This window comes from Artibeus jamaicensis, unplaced genomic scaffold, assembly GCF_021234435.1.
Source record: "Artibeus jamaicensis isolate MK-2021 breed Jamaican fruit bat unplaced genomic scaffold, CSHL_Jam_final contig_426, whole genome shotgun sequence".
NCBI lineage: Eukaryota > Metazoa > Chordata > Mammalia > Chiroptera > Phyllostomidae > Artibeus > Artibeus jamaicensis.
This window is the reverse complement of record NW_026521826.1, coordinates 234,055-250,096: the sequence shown is the minus strand read 5'-3', so window position 1 is coordinate 250,096 and position 16,042 is coordinate 234,055. Positions and strand designations below refer to the sequence as shown.

General features: G+C 38.8%; 1 protein-coding gene across 1 annotated transcript in view; it reads right to left on the bottom strand.

The window, feature by feature from the left end:
* The window catches only part of ST8SIA6 (ST8 alpha-N-acetyl-neuraminide alpha-2,8-sialyltransferase 6), a 132,322-nt gene that overhangs the window by 75,899 nt on the left and 40,381 nt on the right, over positions 1–16,042 (bottom strand). The window lies entirely within an intron of this gene.

Here is a 16,042-nt window from a genome sequence, read left to right as displayed (position 1 = left end):
TTAGAAAAACATATGACTGCTGATCAGGGTCCTTTTGCAGGTCTTTCTTGGGCCAGTCCACAAATGTTGGTGTCTCCCACGGTTCTACTTTTTCTGTCTGTTACTTCAAAGCAACTGGTTGGTATTCAGTTACGGTATTTCCAAGGACTCTCTCCTATGAGACAGTTTTCACAGACTGCCTATTTTCTAAACATCTCAACCAACCAATTTTCTCTCCTGCTCCATCCTCACTGCCCCCAAGGTAAGAGGCCTTGTGTGCATTTGATCATGTCATGTCCCTGTTCCGAAGCCTTCCATGACCCCATCAGCCTCAGGACATACTCCACACTCCTTAGCTGGATGTACAGAGACCCTGACCCTGGCTCATCTTTTATTGACAGTTTGCTAAACATTAAATGCTACAAATTCCTCTTTCTCCACTCCGTGCAAGTCATGTTATGGATTCTGACTGCTCTCATTATTTAATTATAGAATTTATTTGTTTGGTCCTGGCTACCAAGCCTTCAGGCACATTTTTATCACTTCAGTACACAAAACAAAGCATCTCTACTATCATTATTACCTGCATGGCTGATCTGCTTTTAAGAAATTCTCTCTTTACAGGTCAGTCTTGAGTTGAAAGTGATCAGTTTACAAAACCTCCTGGCAAGATTTCGCAGAACTGCAAGAAGTTAAGAGATGACAATGACTTGCAAAAAATAATAAAAATTAAGACTCAGAATACAAAGAGTATCTCCAAAAGAGCAAGTGATTTGATCCCTACACAACCACTGTTTTTATGTCATCAGTAGTGGTCACCCACAAGGATCTCTAGCACAGAGTTTACATCACCTGCTGAGCATGACTTGTAATTAGTTTAATCATGCAATCAGTCCCCTGAACAGATAAAATATCCCCCCACATAATCAGCCTGTAGGTGACTAAGAAGTTTCAAGAACATCCAAATTCTATTTACAGTGGCCATAAAGGGGGAAGACTAGATTGTGAATCTCACTGAAAAGCTTAAAATCTAATCAACGATAGTTTCTCTGAAGAAGCACTTTCTTAACAGATGGGAAATGAAGCCTAAAAATGGAAAGCCCAAAGAGTAACAATTCTTCCACATACTTCTGATGCTTCTTCCCCTTGCTGACCCCCAGCAGAAACCCTCCTGTGGACAGGTGTTAATGGGCTGGCCTACCTCTAGCACTGGGGCCACAGTGGCCACCTGTGTTCTTCTGACTTCAAGCTCATCAAGCAAACTGCTAACTATGATGTGCCCTCCCCCATGTAGTTTCCCGGAGGGAGAATGGCTTGCATCCAGCCTTTGCTCTCTTCAATTGACTAATATTGTGGTTTTTAAATCACCTGCCTATGAGCTTAGTTAACACAAATCTGCCTCTGAAATTCCAATCACACACATAACTAAGAAAACCAAGTCTTGGTGCCTACAGCGACGGACAGACCCTGAGGGCCTGTCTCTTTGTTCAGTCATTCTTGAAGTATCAGTAGAACCCATGCCACATGCCACTGAGAATGGTGGCTGCTGGAAATAGGACAGTGAATGAGACAGTGTTCCTGCTGCCTTGGAACAAAGAGTCTGAGGATGACAGACAGGTAAACACATGCTTACCGTGCTGAGTTGGCACAATGAATGCTGCCTATTTTCTGTCATCATATTAATTTAAAAAAACCATGAATCCGTGCTTTGGTAATTATCATTTTATTCAAAATACAGAAACTGCTTTTAAAATGAGTACATATGCCCTGGCCAGCGTGGCTCAGTTGGTTGCAGTGTCGTTCAGTAAACGGAAAGGTTGCAGGTGTGATTCCCGGTCAGGGTCATGCCCAGGTGGTGGGTCCAGTCCCTGGTTGGGGCGTGTACAAGAGGCAACCAAGCAATGTTTCTCTCTCACATTGATAATATTTTTCTCTCTCTCTTTTCTCCCTCCTTCCCTTTCCCTCTCTCTAAAAAAATAGGCATGTCCTCGGGTGAGGAGTAAATCAATCAATCAATCAATCAATCAATCAATAAAATGACTATATGAACGTCACCTTTTATACATGAACACTGCAGCCAACTGAACTTGCAAAACACCTGCAAATGACCTCTGCTAACTTGGTTTTCTCATCATTTTTACCTGTCTTTGGTTACCCTTGACAAAGAATAATTAGCTACCTCTCTCCTACTAAATGAGTTGTCATAATATATTTCAGCCCCCCTACCATGGTTGAATGATAGTTTTCAAAAATGTAAAATTATAAACCTGCAGATATAAAATGAACACACATTAAATATTTTATTTTTTTCAGAATGGGGGAATCAGGAGAAGCCAAAGCAAAGGCACATTTACAGATCAGAAATACTGAGATGAATGTGCAAACGGAGGCAAAACTGGAGGCAAAACCGGAGGTGCAGGCAGGGAAGCCAATTGGGCTTCTACCAGATAGGACGCAATTTGCATATTTACAGACAAGGATTCTTTTGCATTGCTCTGAGTTAACTATAACTTACAGAGTTGTAAAATTGCTCCCAAAGGATTAGAACCAGATAACTCGGACGTGTGTGATCTGAACAATGCAAATTTACCCACTGAAGAACAAAATTTCCCTAATCCATGAATTTGTACTACGGCCTATCAGGATAATGGTAAGGGAAGAATCCAAAGCAATAAACCTAATAGACTCTCCCTTCCTCTGGATTGCAGGCCCCTTCACTCCACTGCTTGCCCCCAGAAGAACAGGTGGTCCTGGCTTCAGTGTGAGTCTTTAGAGCACACAGGAAGCATTAACTCACTTGAGAAGGTTAAGTGAGGGTTACCAAAGGGACAATTCTGATATAGAGATTTATTAAAATTTTAAATCCAGGTGGGCAAGAGTAGGATCCTAAATAGGAATGGAGTCTTTAGCGAAGGAAAGATAATAGTTAAAAAGGAGCTGACTGGGAAGGAAACAAGTGACAGACATTGGGGTACCCGTGTTTCATTTCACTGGTCTTTACCTGAGAGAACCCTGGGGGCTAGAGAAAAGCTCAGTAGTGTAGAGTGAGGGTAGAATTCATCTACAGTGCAGTTTTCTAAAAATTTTTAACCCACCTCCAACAATGCCTTCTTACACTCCACAGCCAAGATTGTTTTGAGCTCTCTTTAAGGTGCTTTGAATTTGAAAACCTTGGATAAACTAAGTATATTTTTAGTGCAAATACCCACATTCCTGAATGCAGAAATTCTGATATGCCTCCTGGTTAAGGACGAAGATCACAATCACGTCTCCTGGGTGGTCATTAGGTGTCTGGTACTGTTTGAAACACCTTACACAACTGTCATCTCATTTATACCTCACAATGAATACATGAGGTAGGCACTGTGTCTGTCTTATAGATGAGGAAAATAAGACACTGTAAGATTCAAGAATGTACCTAAAATTACTCTGCTAGTTAGAACTGGAGTTTTGAACCCAAATACTATGGTTCTCTGTTCTTCGCTATTATGATATTCTACCTCCCTTTATAGGGAAAAATTCTTCCTTCAATGGTGGGCTATTCATTCTTTAAAGCATTTCTCCCATGTGTCCCCTTCAGGTAAACTGATTCTGAGTCTACACTTGCTAGATACTTTAGCAAAGAGACACAGCAAAGATACTTTCCTTGACCAAACTTTAGTCACACACCTCTGAGCTCTTTTTCAACTAGGATCAATCCTTGGGCATGGCCTTAAGAGCCCAGATTGAGCAAGAAGCTTTCTGAGTCAGTTTAGCCATAATTCCTCTTCCTCCACATATAATCACCCTCAATATCCGATCAATTTCCTCCCTCACCTTCCCCGGGTGACATCTGATCACACTGGCCTGCCTTCATTCAACAAAAATCCTGTTAGATCAGATTAGCTGGAATTAAATCAGATTACCTTTGATTCTTCCTTTTAGTAGTTTTCCATTGTTAAAAAGCAAGTAGCAGGCCCAAAATGGAGTCACTTGTGCTAAGCCCCATCAGCAAACCAAGACTTAATAGCTAACCTAACTGCAGGTTCAGCCTCTATCCTTAAACCAGTCATTTTGGAATTACCTGGTCAGCACTAGTGAGACAATTGGCCGTATAGACCCATTCCATCCCCCAGAGGAAAGTGAGTGCAATCCACTTTTTATTCGAAAACTTCCTTGTTCCACTCTCTTCTTGCCTTTAAAAGCCTTCCCTCTTCCACAGCTCTCTGAAGCACTTCTGTGTGCTGGATAGGATGCTGCCCGATTCATGAGTCACTGAATAATTCAAAGCCAATAAGATCTTTAAAATTTATTCAGTTGAATCCTGTTTAAGCCCATCCACTGACCCCTGCCCTGCTTCTTCACTATACATCCCCACATTTCCTTGTTGTATTGAGAGAAGGGCTCAGTCTCTATGCCCTGCTGCACCACTGTGCTGGTCCCCACACCTGCCACAGGGGAACTGAATAAAGTATGCCTTACCATTTTAACGTGTGTCATGAATAATGTTTTTCTTTAACAGAGCTATTTTGCAATTCTATAAATTGTATTAGCTATAGCAATGCAAAATAATTCTTGTCTATAGGCAAGAAAAAAATTATGTCCAGTGGGGAGACAACTCTCCCCCACACTGGGAAAATTAGTTTGCCTCCATTTGCACATGCATCCCAATATCTTTGATCTATGAATGTGTCCATTCCTTTCATCTGACCTTACCAGTTTTCTCACTGAGTTAAATAAAGTCTTTAAAAAGTATTCATTTTTATATCTGTATGAGACACATGATTTTGTTCAAATTATCCTTTAACACTCTGAATGGGAGTGTTGGAAATATTTCCCAGTTGAATAAGCAGGTTACCCTGATCAAGAGGGTAAACTTGGGTGGCAAGCTGACCATATTTCATATCCCCGGTCTATTACCCACTAGAGGATTCACTCCAAGTAGTTACTTAACCTCTCTATACTTTTAGCTTTCACAAAATGGAGATACACAGTACTATCTCTGTGATAGATTTCGTGCAATTTATAAAAAATAATGCATGAAAATGCTCAGCACAGTGATTGGAACAGAGAGCCCACTTAAGCAGTTCTCAGCACGAGTCCTCACAGTGGTCGTCGTTATCATGGTGGGACTCTTGGTCTGTGCTACTTTGTTTTTTCCTTATTTTTACTGTTCAATGACAGCTGTTTCCATTTTTCTTCCATTACTCTCCCCTGCCCTACCCACGCCAACCTCCCACATCCAGTTCTCCCTGCCACATTGTCTTTGTCCATGGGTCCTTTACACACGTTCCTTGACTTGACCCTTCCCATTCTTTCCCCAGTTGCCCAAATCCCCTCTCCCCTCTGGTCACTGTTGTTTTTTTTTCCTTTAATTTTAATTGTTTTTCAAGTACAGTTTTTTGTCTTTTATTCCCGTCCCAGCCCACCTACCCAGCCCTCCCCATCTCCCTCTCATTTCCACCAGTGTGTTTTGTTGATTAGATTCCATTAATAGGTGAGATCATATGGTAATTGTCTTCCACCACCTGGCTTACTTCACTTAGCATAATGCTCTCCAGTTCCATCCATGCTGTCATGAGGGTAAGAGGTGCTTTCTATCTGCTGTGTAGTATTCCATTGTGTAATTGTACCACCATTTTTTGACCTGCTCATCTACTGATGGGCACTTAAGGCTGTTTCCAGCACTCAGCTATTATAAATAATGCTGCTAAGAACACTGTGGTGCATAGGTTCTTTTGAATTGGTTATTCAGGTTTCTTAGGGTATATTCCAAGTAGTGGAATTTCTGGGTCAAAAGGAAGTTACTTTTTTAGCTTTTTGAGGAAATTCCATACTGTTTTCTACAGTGGCTGCATCAGTCTGCATTCCCACCAACAGTGCACTAGGGTTCCCTTTTCTCCATAACCTCACCAGCACTTGTTTGTTGACTTGTTTATGATGGCCATTCTCACTGGTGTGAAGTAGTATCTCATTGTGGTTTTAATTTGCATCTCTCTGATGGCTAGTGATGCTGAGCATCTTTTTATAAGTCCATGTATTCTCTGTATGCTCTTCTTGGAGAAGTGTGTTTTCAGGTCCGTTGCCCATTTTGTGAATCATGTGAGTTCTTTATATATTTTGGAAATCAAACCCTTGTTTGAGGTATCATTAGCAAATACGTTTTTCCTTACAGTTGGTTCCCCTTTCATTTTGCTGGTGATTTCTTTAGCCATGAAAAGCTTCTTAATTTGATGAAGTCCCATTTGTTTATTCTTTCCTTTATATTCCTCGCTCGAGGGGATATATCAGTGAAAATATTGCTGTGTAGAATATCTGAAGTTTTCCCGCCTACGCTCTCCTCTAGGATTTTTATGGTGTCACAAGTTATATTTAAATCTTTTATTCAACTTGTTTATTTTTGTGTATGGTGAAAGTTGGTGATAAAGTTTCATTTTTTTAAATGTAGCTGTACAGATCTTCCAACACCATTTGATGAAGAGGGTATTTTTACTCCAATTTATGCTCCTGCCCCCTTTGTCAAATATTAATTGACCATAAACACATGGGTTTATTTCTGGGCTCCCTATTCTGTTCCACTGATCTATGTGTTTGTTCTTATGCCAGTACCAGACTGTTTTGATTACAGAGGACTTGTAATATAATTTGATACCAGGTATTGTGATCCCCTCTACTTTGTTCTTCTTTCTCAAAATTTCTGAGGCTATTTGGGGTTATTTATGGTTCCATATAAATTTTTAAATGTTTGTTCTATATCTGTGAACTATGTCATTGGTATTTTGATAGAGATTACATTGAAGCTATAGATTGCTTTGGATAGTATGAATGTTTTGGTGATGTTAATTCTTCCAATCCTTGAACATGGTATATGCTTCCATTTATTTGTGTCTTCCTTAAGTTCTTTCTTTAGCGTTCTAAAGTTTTCTGAGTACAGGTCTTTTATCTCCTTGGTTAGTTTTATTCCTAGGTAGTTTATTTTCCTGTTGCTATAGCAAATGGGATTTTTCCCTAACTTCTGTTTCCGATATTTCATTGTTGGTGTAAAAAATGTCTTTGATTTCTCAATATTGATTTTGTATCCCACTGTTTTGCCAAATTCACTAGGTTGAGTAGTTTTTTTTGTAAACAGTTTTGCTTCCTCCTTTCTGATTTGGATGCCTTTTATTTATTTTTTCTTGTCTGATTGCTGTGGGTAAAACATCTAATACTATGTTGAATAGAAGTGGTGAAAGCAGACACCCTTCTCTTATTCCTAATCTTAGTGGGAAAACTTTTAGTTTTTGCCCATTGACTATGATGTTGGCTGTATGTATCTCATATATGGTCTTTATCATGTTGAGGAATACTCCCTCTACTCCTGCTTTGCTGAATGTTTTTATCATAAATGGGGTGCTGTTCATTATCAAATGCTTTTTCTGCATCTATGAATATGATCATAGAGGTTGTTTATTTGAGATTTTTCTGTCTTCTTTGGATAGGCCTGTATTGCTATGACCTTCCCTCTCAGTGCTGTCTTTTATGTCTCCCCTAGGTTTTGGGTTGTTGTGTGTTCATTTTCATTTGTTTTCCAGAAACTTTTTGATTCCTTCCTTGATCTCACAGTTAACCCATTCATTGTTTAATAACATATTACTCAGGCTTCATGTATATGATATTCTTGAGTTTTTTTCCCATGGTTGGTTCATAGTTTCAATCCACTGTGATCTGAGCAAATGCTTGATACAATTTCAATTTTCTTGAATTTGTTGAGGCCTGTTTTATGTCTTACAGTGTGGTCTATCTTTGAAAATTTTCCATGTGCATTTAAGAAGAATGTATATTTTGTTTCTTTGGGGGTGAATGGTTCTATAAATATCGATTAAGTCCATTTGATCTAGAATGTCATTCAGTGCCACATATCCTTGTTGATTCTTCATTTAGAAGATCTATCTATTGTTGACAGTGTGGTGTTAAAATCCCCTACTCTAAGTGTGTTGGTGTCTATATCTTTCTTGAAGACTTCAAACATTTCCCTTATGTATATGGGTGCTCCTATGTTGAGTGCACATATATTTACAATGTTTATGTCTTCTTGATGGATTTTTCCCTTGAGTATTATGAAGAGTCCTTCTGGGTCTCTTTTTATGGCCTTTGTTTTGAAGTCTATTTTGTCTGATATAAATACTTCTAGCCTGGCTTTTTTTCCTGTCCACTTGCTTGGGATACTTTTTTTCAACCCTCCACTTTCAGTCTGTATAGGTCCTTTTTCTGATGTGGGTCTATGGTAGGCAGCATATGTGTGGGTCATGTTTTCTTATCCATTTAACTCCCCTATGTCTTTTGGTTGGAACACTGAATCCATTTACTTTAAGGTTATTATTGAGAAGTACTTATTCATTGCCATGTTTCCCCATTATACCTGTGTTCCTCTCTCTCTCTTACTCTTTTTCTTAATCTGCTCAAAGCAGTCCCTTTAGCATATCTTGCGATGCTGGTTTGATGGAGATGTATTCTTTTAGCCTTTTTTGTCTGGGGAACTCTTTATTTCACCTGCCATTTTAATTGAGAACCTTGCTGAGGAGAGTAGTGTTGGTTGCAGGGCCTTGCTTTTCATTACTTGAAATATTTCTTGCTATTCCCTTCTGGCTTGTAGTGTTTCTGTTGAGAAGTCAGCTGCTAGCCTTATTGGAGCTCCCCTGTATGTTACTAGCTATTTCTCCCTTGATTACTTTAAGATTCTCTCTTTGTGTTTGAATGTTGCCATTTTAATTATGATGCATCTTAGAGTGGGCCTCATTGGGTTCATCTTGATTGGGACCCTCTGTGCTTCCCAGACCTGACTCTTGGTCTGTGCTTCTCAAAGCACAAGGTGCCCACAAATCACCTAGAAAATTTACTAATTTGCAGACTCTGGTTCAGCAGATTTAGATGGAGCCTAATGCTCTGCATTTCTAACAAGCTCCCAGGTGATGTCAACTCTGCTGGACTAAGGATCACACTCAGAGTAACAAAGTCTTAATGTCCTCATGGATCAAGTTTTTCTGCTGTTATGATTTTTTCATAACAGTCTAGACTGTCAAGAAATGTGGGACTGTCTTATGGCCAGAAGCATTACTGGGAAAAACAAAAAAGATATTTGAAAAAATGTAAGAGTAAAAAGAGCTAAATTACCATATTGCTAATAATGTTTGTTGTTTTGTGTTTTTCTTAATTTCCATATAAAAAGCTTAAAAAAGGAAATAATTTAAGAGATTTGTGAGAATGAGAACATTGAAAATAATTGCTTTTCTGAGTCAGGTACAGGGCTCATCCTCCCCAGAGCTTTGCTACAGAGAAACTACACAGGTAGCCTCCATTATTGTTAATACCCTCACTTGACCTGCCAAAAACAACACTACATTGGGCATTGTTCAAGCAAACTGGAAAATAGTGAAGGATGCCAGCCTTTTCTAGAAAAGGCCACTGGACGTGAATTGGAAATGTTTCTTAAATGTCAATTAAAGTCTATGCTTAAATGTCAATATTAGCTCTGCAATCCAAATCAAAAAGTTCCTTATCCCAACCAAAAAGTGAATAAATTTCTGTGTCAAGTAAATATTTCTTCAATAAAACTTGGGGTGAATTCTGAGGTAAGAACTATAATGAGAAAGTAACTTTTATCTTTATTGCATGTTGACTCTATGGTAGTGTTTGAGTTAATCATATAGTCACTGGATAACATCAATTTAAAAATACTTAAATATTTTGAACCATAACAATAGTTATAAAATAAATTTAGTCATCAAAGTGTGAAAACTTTCCTATAACTTATAAGTCAATTATTTATTTTTTCCATATTCATATTTCACAATCAGTTTCAAGAAAGCATTCAGCTCAAAACTGGGGACACCATGTAGAAAATTTTATGAAATCTTCTTACAAAAAATGAAAATTTAATGGGGTGGTACAATAGTATCTGATCATCAGAGCAAAGAAAAATTGAAGCAATGAAAACTGGTGCCATATGGAGAAGCTGCTTAGTCAATATGGAGGCTCCAGGGAAATTATATACTAGCAAAACATAAACCCTGCAAAAGTTCATCACTAAACACATGTGAACAGTGACAAAAATCCTCCTTTACCAACCTAACATTCAAAACTGGTAGATGTTCGTATGTCTTATAAAGGCTGTTTGGGTTTACTTGTGGAATTCCAGTGAGTAACATCAAAATGAAAATCAGCGCAAATATCTTGCAGAAATTATGTCCAAACACTTGGGGACGCCTCAGATATAAAATAACAAAAAAATATGTAGTATAGGATAAAAATAACAAGTGGACCATCTTATCTTACTGTGGCAATTTTATAAATTTGAAAAGAGGTAAAAGACCCTATCACAGATTATGATGATTTTCCAAATTATCAGATAAGACTGAAGTGACTTTATTCACTTAATAGGAAGCACACCAAGATCTCCTTACTAATCAAGATTTTTTCCCCAATGACCTATCTTCTGTAAGACAATGATGAAAAAACTACAAACTAGAATTTGTTCCAAAGGCAACTTCTGGAATTTGCCCTTGGCCTCACTGTCACACTGTTCCCATGTGTGTCTTTAACAAAATTGCATCTTTCTCATGTATTTGTAACCCCACAACAAAAATTTTAAAAGTAGATAAATGCATAAGTGATAAATGAACCTGAGATACTTCAAGGTCATACTTCATCTAGGTAAATACAGGTTCTCAAGCTGATCAGATTATAAAGAAAAATAAAATTCTAGAAAAAAATGTGAACAGGAAGAATTTAAACCAGACAGGTCTTTCAATCAACCCTCAGCTAATTATAATATTCAGTTGACTAGACAAACCAGTCTCTGTTCATTGTATTCAATTGAGATTGTACTGTATATAAAGCACCATTCTCTAAATGTTCTAATATTGAATGAAAGTATAAGAGAATTGGCTAACCGAATGTACTTTGTTTAGTAAAACTAATAAGGAAAGGTTACAAGAGTGCCCAAAAGACCTGTCCATCACAAAACAGAACAACATAATTACAGATAAAAGTCAATAAGGAAACAGCATAACATAATAATCATTGAAAAAAAGAAATATTCATATGTAGTGTTGGGTTCTGAACACTGCAGTCAATCAATCCTCACTTCATGCAACTCAGGAGCAATAAGCCTACTCAACAAAACTGAACTCTTGATTACATTAAAGTGTATTGATTTCCTACTTATGCAGCCACAATTTTCCAGCTGATAAAAAGTCCTGTTCTTATTTCACTTAATATTTTGAACAATCTGAAATTAGTTAAATCAGAGCTACTTTGTCTGGATACAGATTTTTTGAGGAGGCAGGGTGGATATATTCTCTTTGCTCTGCTGTCTTCCATTTGTACTTGACAAAGCCACTGTGCTCTGTCTCCATTTGCAACAGAATCTCTTTCCTAGGACATCTCAGGTTCTTTCAAGCACAGTGAAGGATAAAGCCCCTTAAAGAATATTCCTTTGTGCTCCTTAACTAATTCCTAGCCCATTTCCTCATCATCTGAAAAACTAGTCTTTGTGAATAGAGTCATACATGCTAATGTGTTCTAAGAAGTTTTTAAAGTATATTTTATTGATTTTGCTATTACAGTTGTCCCATTTTTCCCCTTTAATTTCCCTCCACCTTTCATGCCCTCTCCCATCAGCATTCCTGATGAAAGTATGATCCATGGGTCATACATATAGTTTTTGACTTCTCCATTTCCTATACTATTCCTTTATTTTAAAGATTTTATTTATTTATCTTTAGAGGGGAAGGGAAGGAGAGAGGGAGAGAAATATCAATGTATGGTTGCCTCTTGTGCATCCCCTGCTGAACTGGCCTGCAACCCAGGCATGTGCCCTGACTGATAATAGAACCATGATCCTTTCGTTTGAAGGTCTGAGCTCAATTCACTGAGCTACACCAGCCAGGGATCCTATACTATTCTTAACCTTCCCCTGTCTACTTTGTATCTGCCTTTTATGTTTCTTATTCCCTGTATCTTTTCACCCATCCTCCCCCTAAACCCTCCACACTGATAACCCTCCTGTGATCTCCATTTTTGTGACTCTGTTCCTGTTCTAGGTGTTTGTTTAGTTTGTTTTTGTCTTTGGTTTTTTTTTTAGGTTGTTGTTGATAGTTGTAAGTTTGTTGTCATTTTACTGTTCCTAGTTTTGATAATCTTTGTCTTAGATAAGTCCCTTTAACATTTCATATAATAAGGGCTTGGTGATGATGAACTCCTTTAACTTGACCTTATCTGGGAAGCACTTTACCTGCCCTTCCATTCTAAATGATAGCTTGCTGGATAGAGTAATCTTCTTTGTAGGTAACTGTATCCTTTTCTATTGCAGCTTTTAAGAGTCTCCCCTTATCTTTCATCTTGGGTAATGTAATTATGATTGCCTTGGTGTGTGCTTCCTTGGGTCCAATTTCTTTGGGACTCTCTGAGGTTCCTGAACTTCCTGGAAGTCTGTTTTCTTTGCCAGATTGGGGGAGTTCTCCTTTATTATTTTTTAAGTAAGTTTTTAATTTCTTCTCTTCCTCTTCTCCTTTGGGACTCCTATGACTTGGATGCTGGAAGGTTTAAAGTTGTCCTGGGGGTTCCTAAGCCTCTCCTCATTTTTAAAAAATTCTTGTTTCTTAATTCTGTACTGGTTGAATATTTCTTTCTTTCTTCTGTTGCAAATTATTGATTTGAGTCCTGGTTTCCTTTCCTTCAGCATTGGTTCCCTGTATATTTTTCTTTATTTCATTTAGCCTTCAGTTTTTCCTCTACTTTGTGACCATACATCCTAATTAGCAGTGTTTTGAACTCTGCTTCTGATAAGTTGGCTATCTCTCCCTTGCTTGGTAGTTTTTCTGGAATTTTGATGAGTTCTTTCATTTGGGCAACATATTTTTTGTCCCAGTGCTCCTGTTATGTTGTTAGGGGCAGAACCTTAGGTATTTGCCAGGGTTGGGCAACCCACGTTGCCATGTTGTGGCGCTGTATGTGGGGGAGGGGTCAGACAAGAAACAATGCTGCTTGCTCAGCTCTTGGCTGGCTTTCAGTCACTTCCCCCATTACCCACAGGCAAATTGGGCCCTTCTGATGCTGACTTCTAGGTGGGTGGGTTTGTGAACATTCTAGGACCCTGTGGATTTCTCCAACAAATTCTCCTGTGAGGCTGGGAGTTTCTCCTGTCTTTACAACCCCCAGACGTTTTTACAGCCAGAGGTTTTAGGGCTTTATTTTCCTGCACTGGAACCCTGAGTTGTGCAGTCAGTCTCACTCCTCAGTTGTTCCTCCCAGTTTATCCAAACACAAATGTGGAACTACCCAGTCCTCCAGTTGCCACCTTGCCACACATCTTCTCCACCCTGGCTGCCCATCTCCACCCCTCCTGTCAGTCTGGATGAATGTTTCTTCTTTGACTCCTTGGCTGTTGGACTTTCGTGCAATTCAATTTTTATGGCATTCTGGTGGTTGTTGTTCTTCTTTTGGTTGTGTTAGGAGTCAAAGAGTATCTACCTATGCCTTCATCCTAATGAGTTTTTAATGTATCACGATTCACAATGAACGTATTTGTATTTCAACAATGCTTTTAAGGAATGTTTCTTCTACTCTCACACCCAACCCTGTCTCCCTTAAGCAGAACCAAGGAGAAACTCTGGTCTAGTGCAAGAATTGTAATTACTTTGAGCCTCTGGCTCTTTTGCCTCTCTAATCCATGCCTGTGCCTGCTTAATTCTCAACTTCCCATCCCATTCCCACTAGATAGATTTGCCTTCTCTGTTTTTTACATTGGGGATCACTCTTGGTCACATTTAGCAATCATCGTGACCATCCTCATATCTCCAGCATTTGGCTCCCATTGCCCTGGATAACACCTTCCCTTCCCCTACACCCTACCCTCAGCTCTGGCCTCCCAGAGCCTCACCTATCTCATCATCCCACCATCAATCAGGCCAGCCCCAGCCCCTCTTGATGAGGGCTCAGAAAATTAGTTGTCCCATTGAAGGCCCTGAAGTAGCTTCCATCTCTGAAGCAGGGCCCTCATTTGGGATGGCCTCCACAAACTGTCCTACATGAGACATCATTCCTGCATTAAGTGTCAGACAATGGGCAGGGGCTGAGGTGTGATTTAACAATGCCAGCACAGGGGTGACCCTGAATAAGAAAAATTGGCTGTGGGTCCTTAATTTCAACCTAGGGGATCCGGCCACTGCTACATCAACACAGCTGAATCAGGGTGTCCTCCTTCAGCCTGAACCTCCATTTTCCTTTTACACAGGACATTCAGGCACTTTGTCTACACAGGTTTTACAGGAATGGGTCTGTCCTCAATGTTAAGTGCATATATATGTGAGAAGCAAGGAGAAGCTGAGATAAAGGCAGACACAGTGTAAGCATTTTGTTATCTAACACACCTCGTTTTTCAATTCCATAAAAAATTGAATGCATTTTTAATTCAAGGAATATAATATTCAGAATGATTATTTTTGTTACAGCTGTGGCTTTTTCCGTAGGCAATTAATGCTTCCATCTAATTCAACTACTTATTATCTTTATTCTTAACTCTTCTATTTCTTTCCCAGTAATAATATACATTTTTCTCAGCTTTTTAAATCTCTTTATTAGATGCAGTTTAATGTAATTTGGAATTTACAAGTCTTATCTCATTCTCTTTCTGTCAGAGCAATTCCAGACATTAAGAAATACAGACTGAATACATTTGTTCAAAGTTCCTGTAACTTTTTGCTTAAGATTTCTGACATAAAAATTATGGCATTGGACATCTTTTCCATATAGTCATTGCTGGCATCTGGGAAACAAAACAAAACCTTACTTATCCAGTGTCCTACTCTAAAACTTCTCATTTAAGAACTGTCCGACACAGAAGTACTGACCATTTTGCCAAGGGAGGGGGGCACAGAGCTAAAAATAGGCAGAATCAACCATTTTGATGCAATATTAAGCCATTCATAAATCCAATGTATGAGTGACAGCTATAGTGGAAGGAATGCTTTAAGGAAATCAAGATATATCTACTGCATTACTTTAGTTTACCAGGCTGATAATTTACCTTATAGTTTACCGAGTATTTTCATTTGGTCCTTAGAATTATCCTGTGAATGCCACTTTTATATAATAAATATAAATTATTACTTTTAATTTAATACATTCTATTTGTCCAGCTTGCTTATTCTAGTATGTTCTTTGCAGAACATTTTAATCTCATTGGGACTCCCTTCTAATATACATCTCATATCTTCATTTCACTCTCCCAATTCATGCCCTCAAAACCATTTTTAATTCTCTCATTTCTCTCTCTACTGCCCTTGCCTGGCAAATTCTAAGCATCAAATACATCCAACTCTGCCATCTGGGCCTACTCCTGAACAGCCAAATACTGCTGGAGAAAAATCATGTAACTCTGCTAAACAATTTCACTTTAAAAACACCTCTACAAATGGGCATTTAATGATACACGGAAATCCTGTGTTTTATTTAAGGAAAACTATGTTTCCTTAACAAATTTCATTCTTTTCTCTCAAAACCATTGCTTCACTTCTTCTCCTCTTCTCCAAGTTTCCACCCCTCACCTGCTCACACACTTTCAGCCGGTGGCTTTACTTCATACTTTACTGAAAAAACAGAGGCCCACAGAGGGAGACACTTTTATATGCCTTCTCAAACATCTAAAACCTGTCGGTTTCTGGGCCTCTTATCTGCTCAGATTGCCAAAACAAAATGCCACAGACCAAACAGCTTGAACAGTGAACATTTATTTTCTGGAGGGTAAAAGTCCATTGGTGCTGGTTTCTGAAAAGGTCTCTCATCCTGGGTTTCTCACTGTGCCCTCACAAGGCCATTTTTCTGTGTGTGTATGTGGAGAGAGAGCTCTCTTGTGCTTTCTCCTCTTTTTTTAAAAAAAGATTTCATTTATTTATTTTCAGAGAGGGAGGAAAGGAGACAGGAAGAGAGGGACAGAAACATCAATGTGTAAGAGAAACATTGATTGGTTGCCTCTCACACACCTTCAACAGGGGACCTGGCCTGCAACCCAGGCATGTGTCCTGACTGGAATCGAACAGGCAACCTT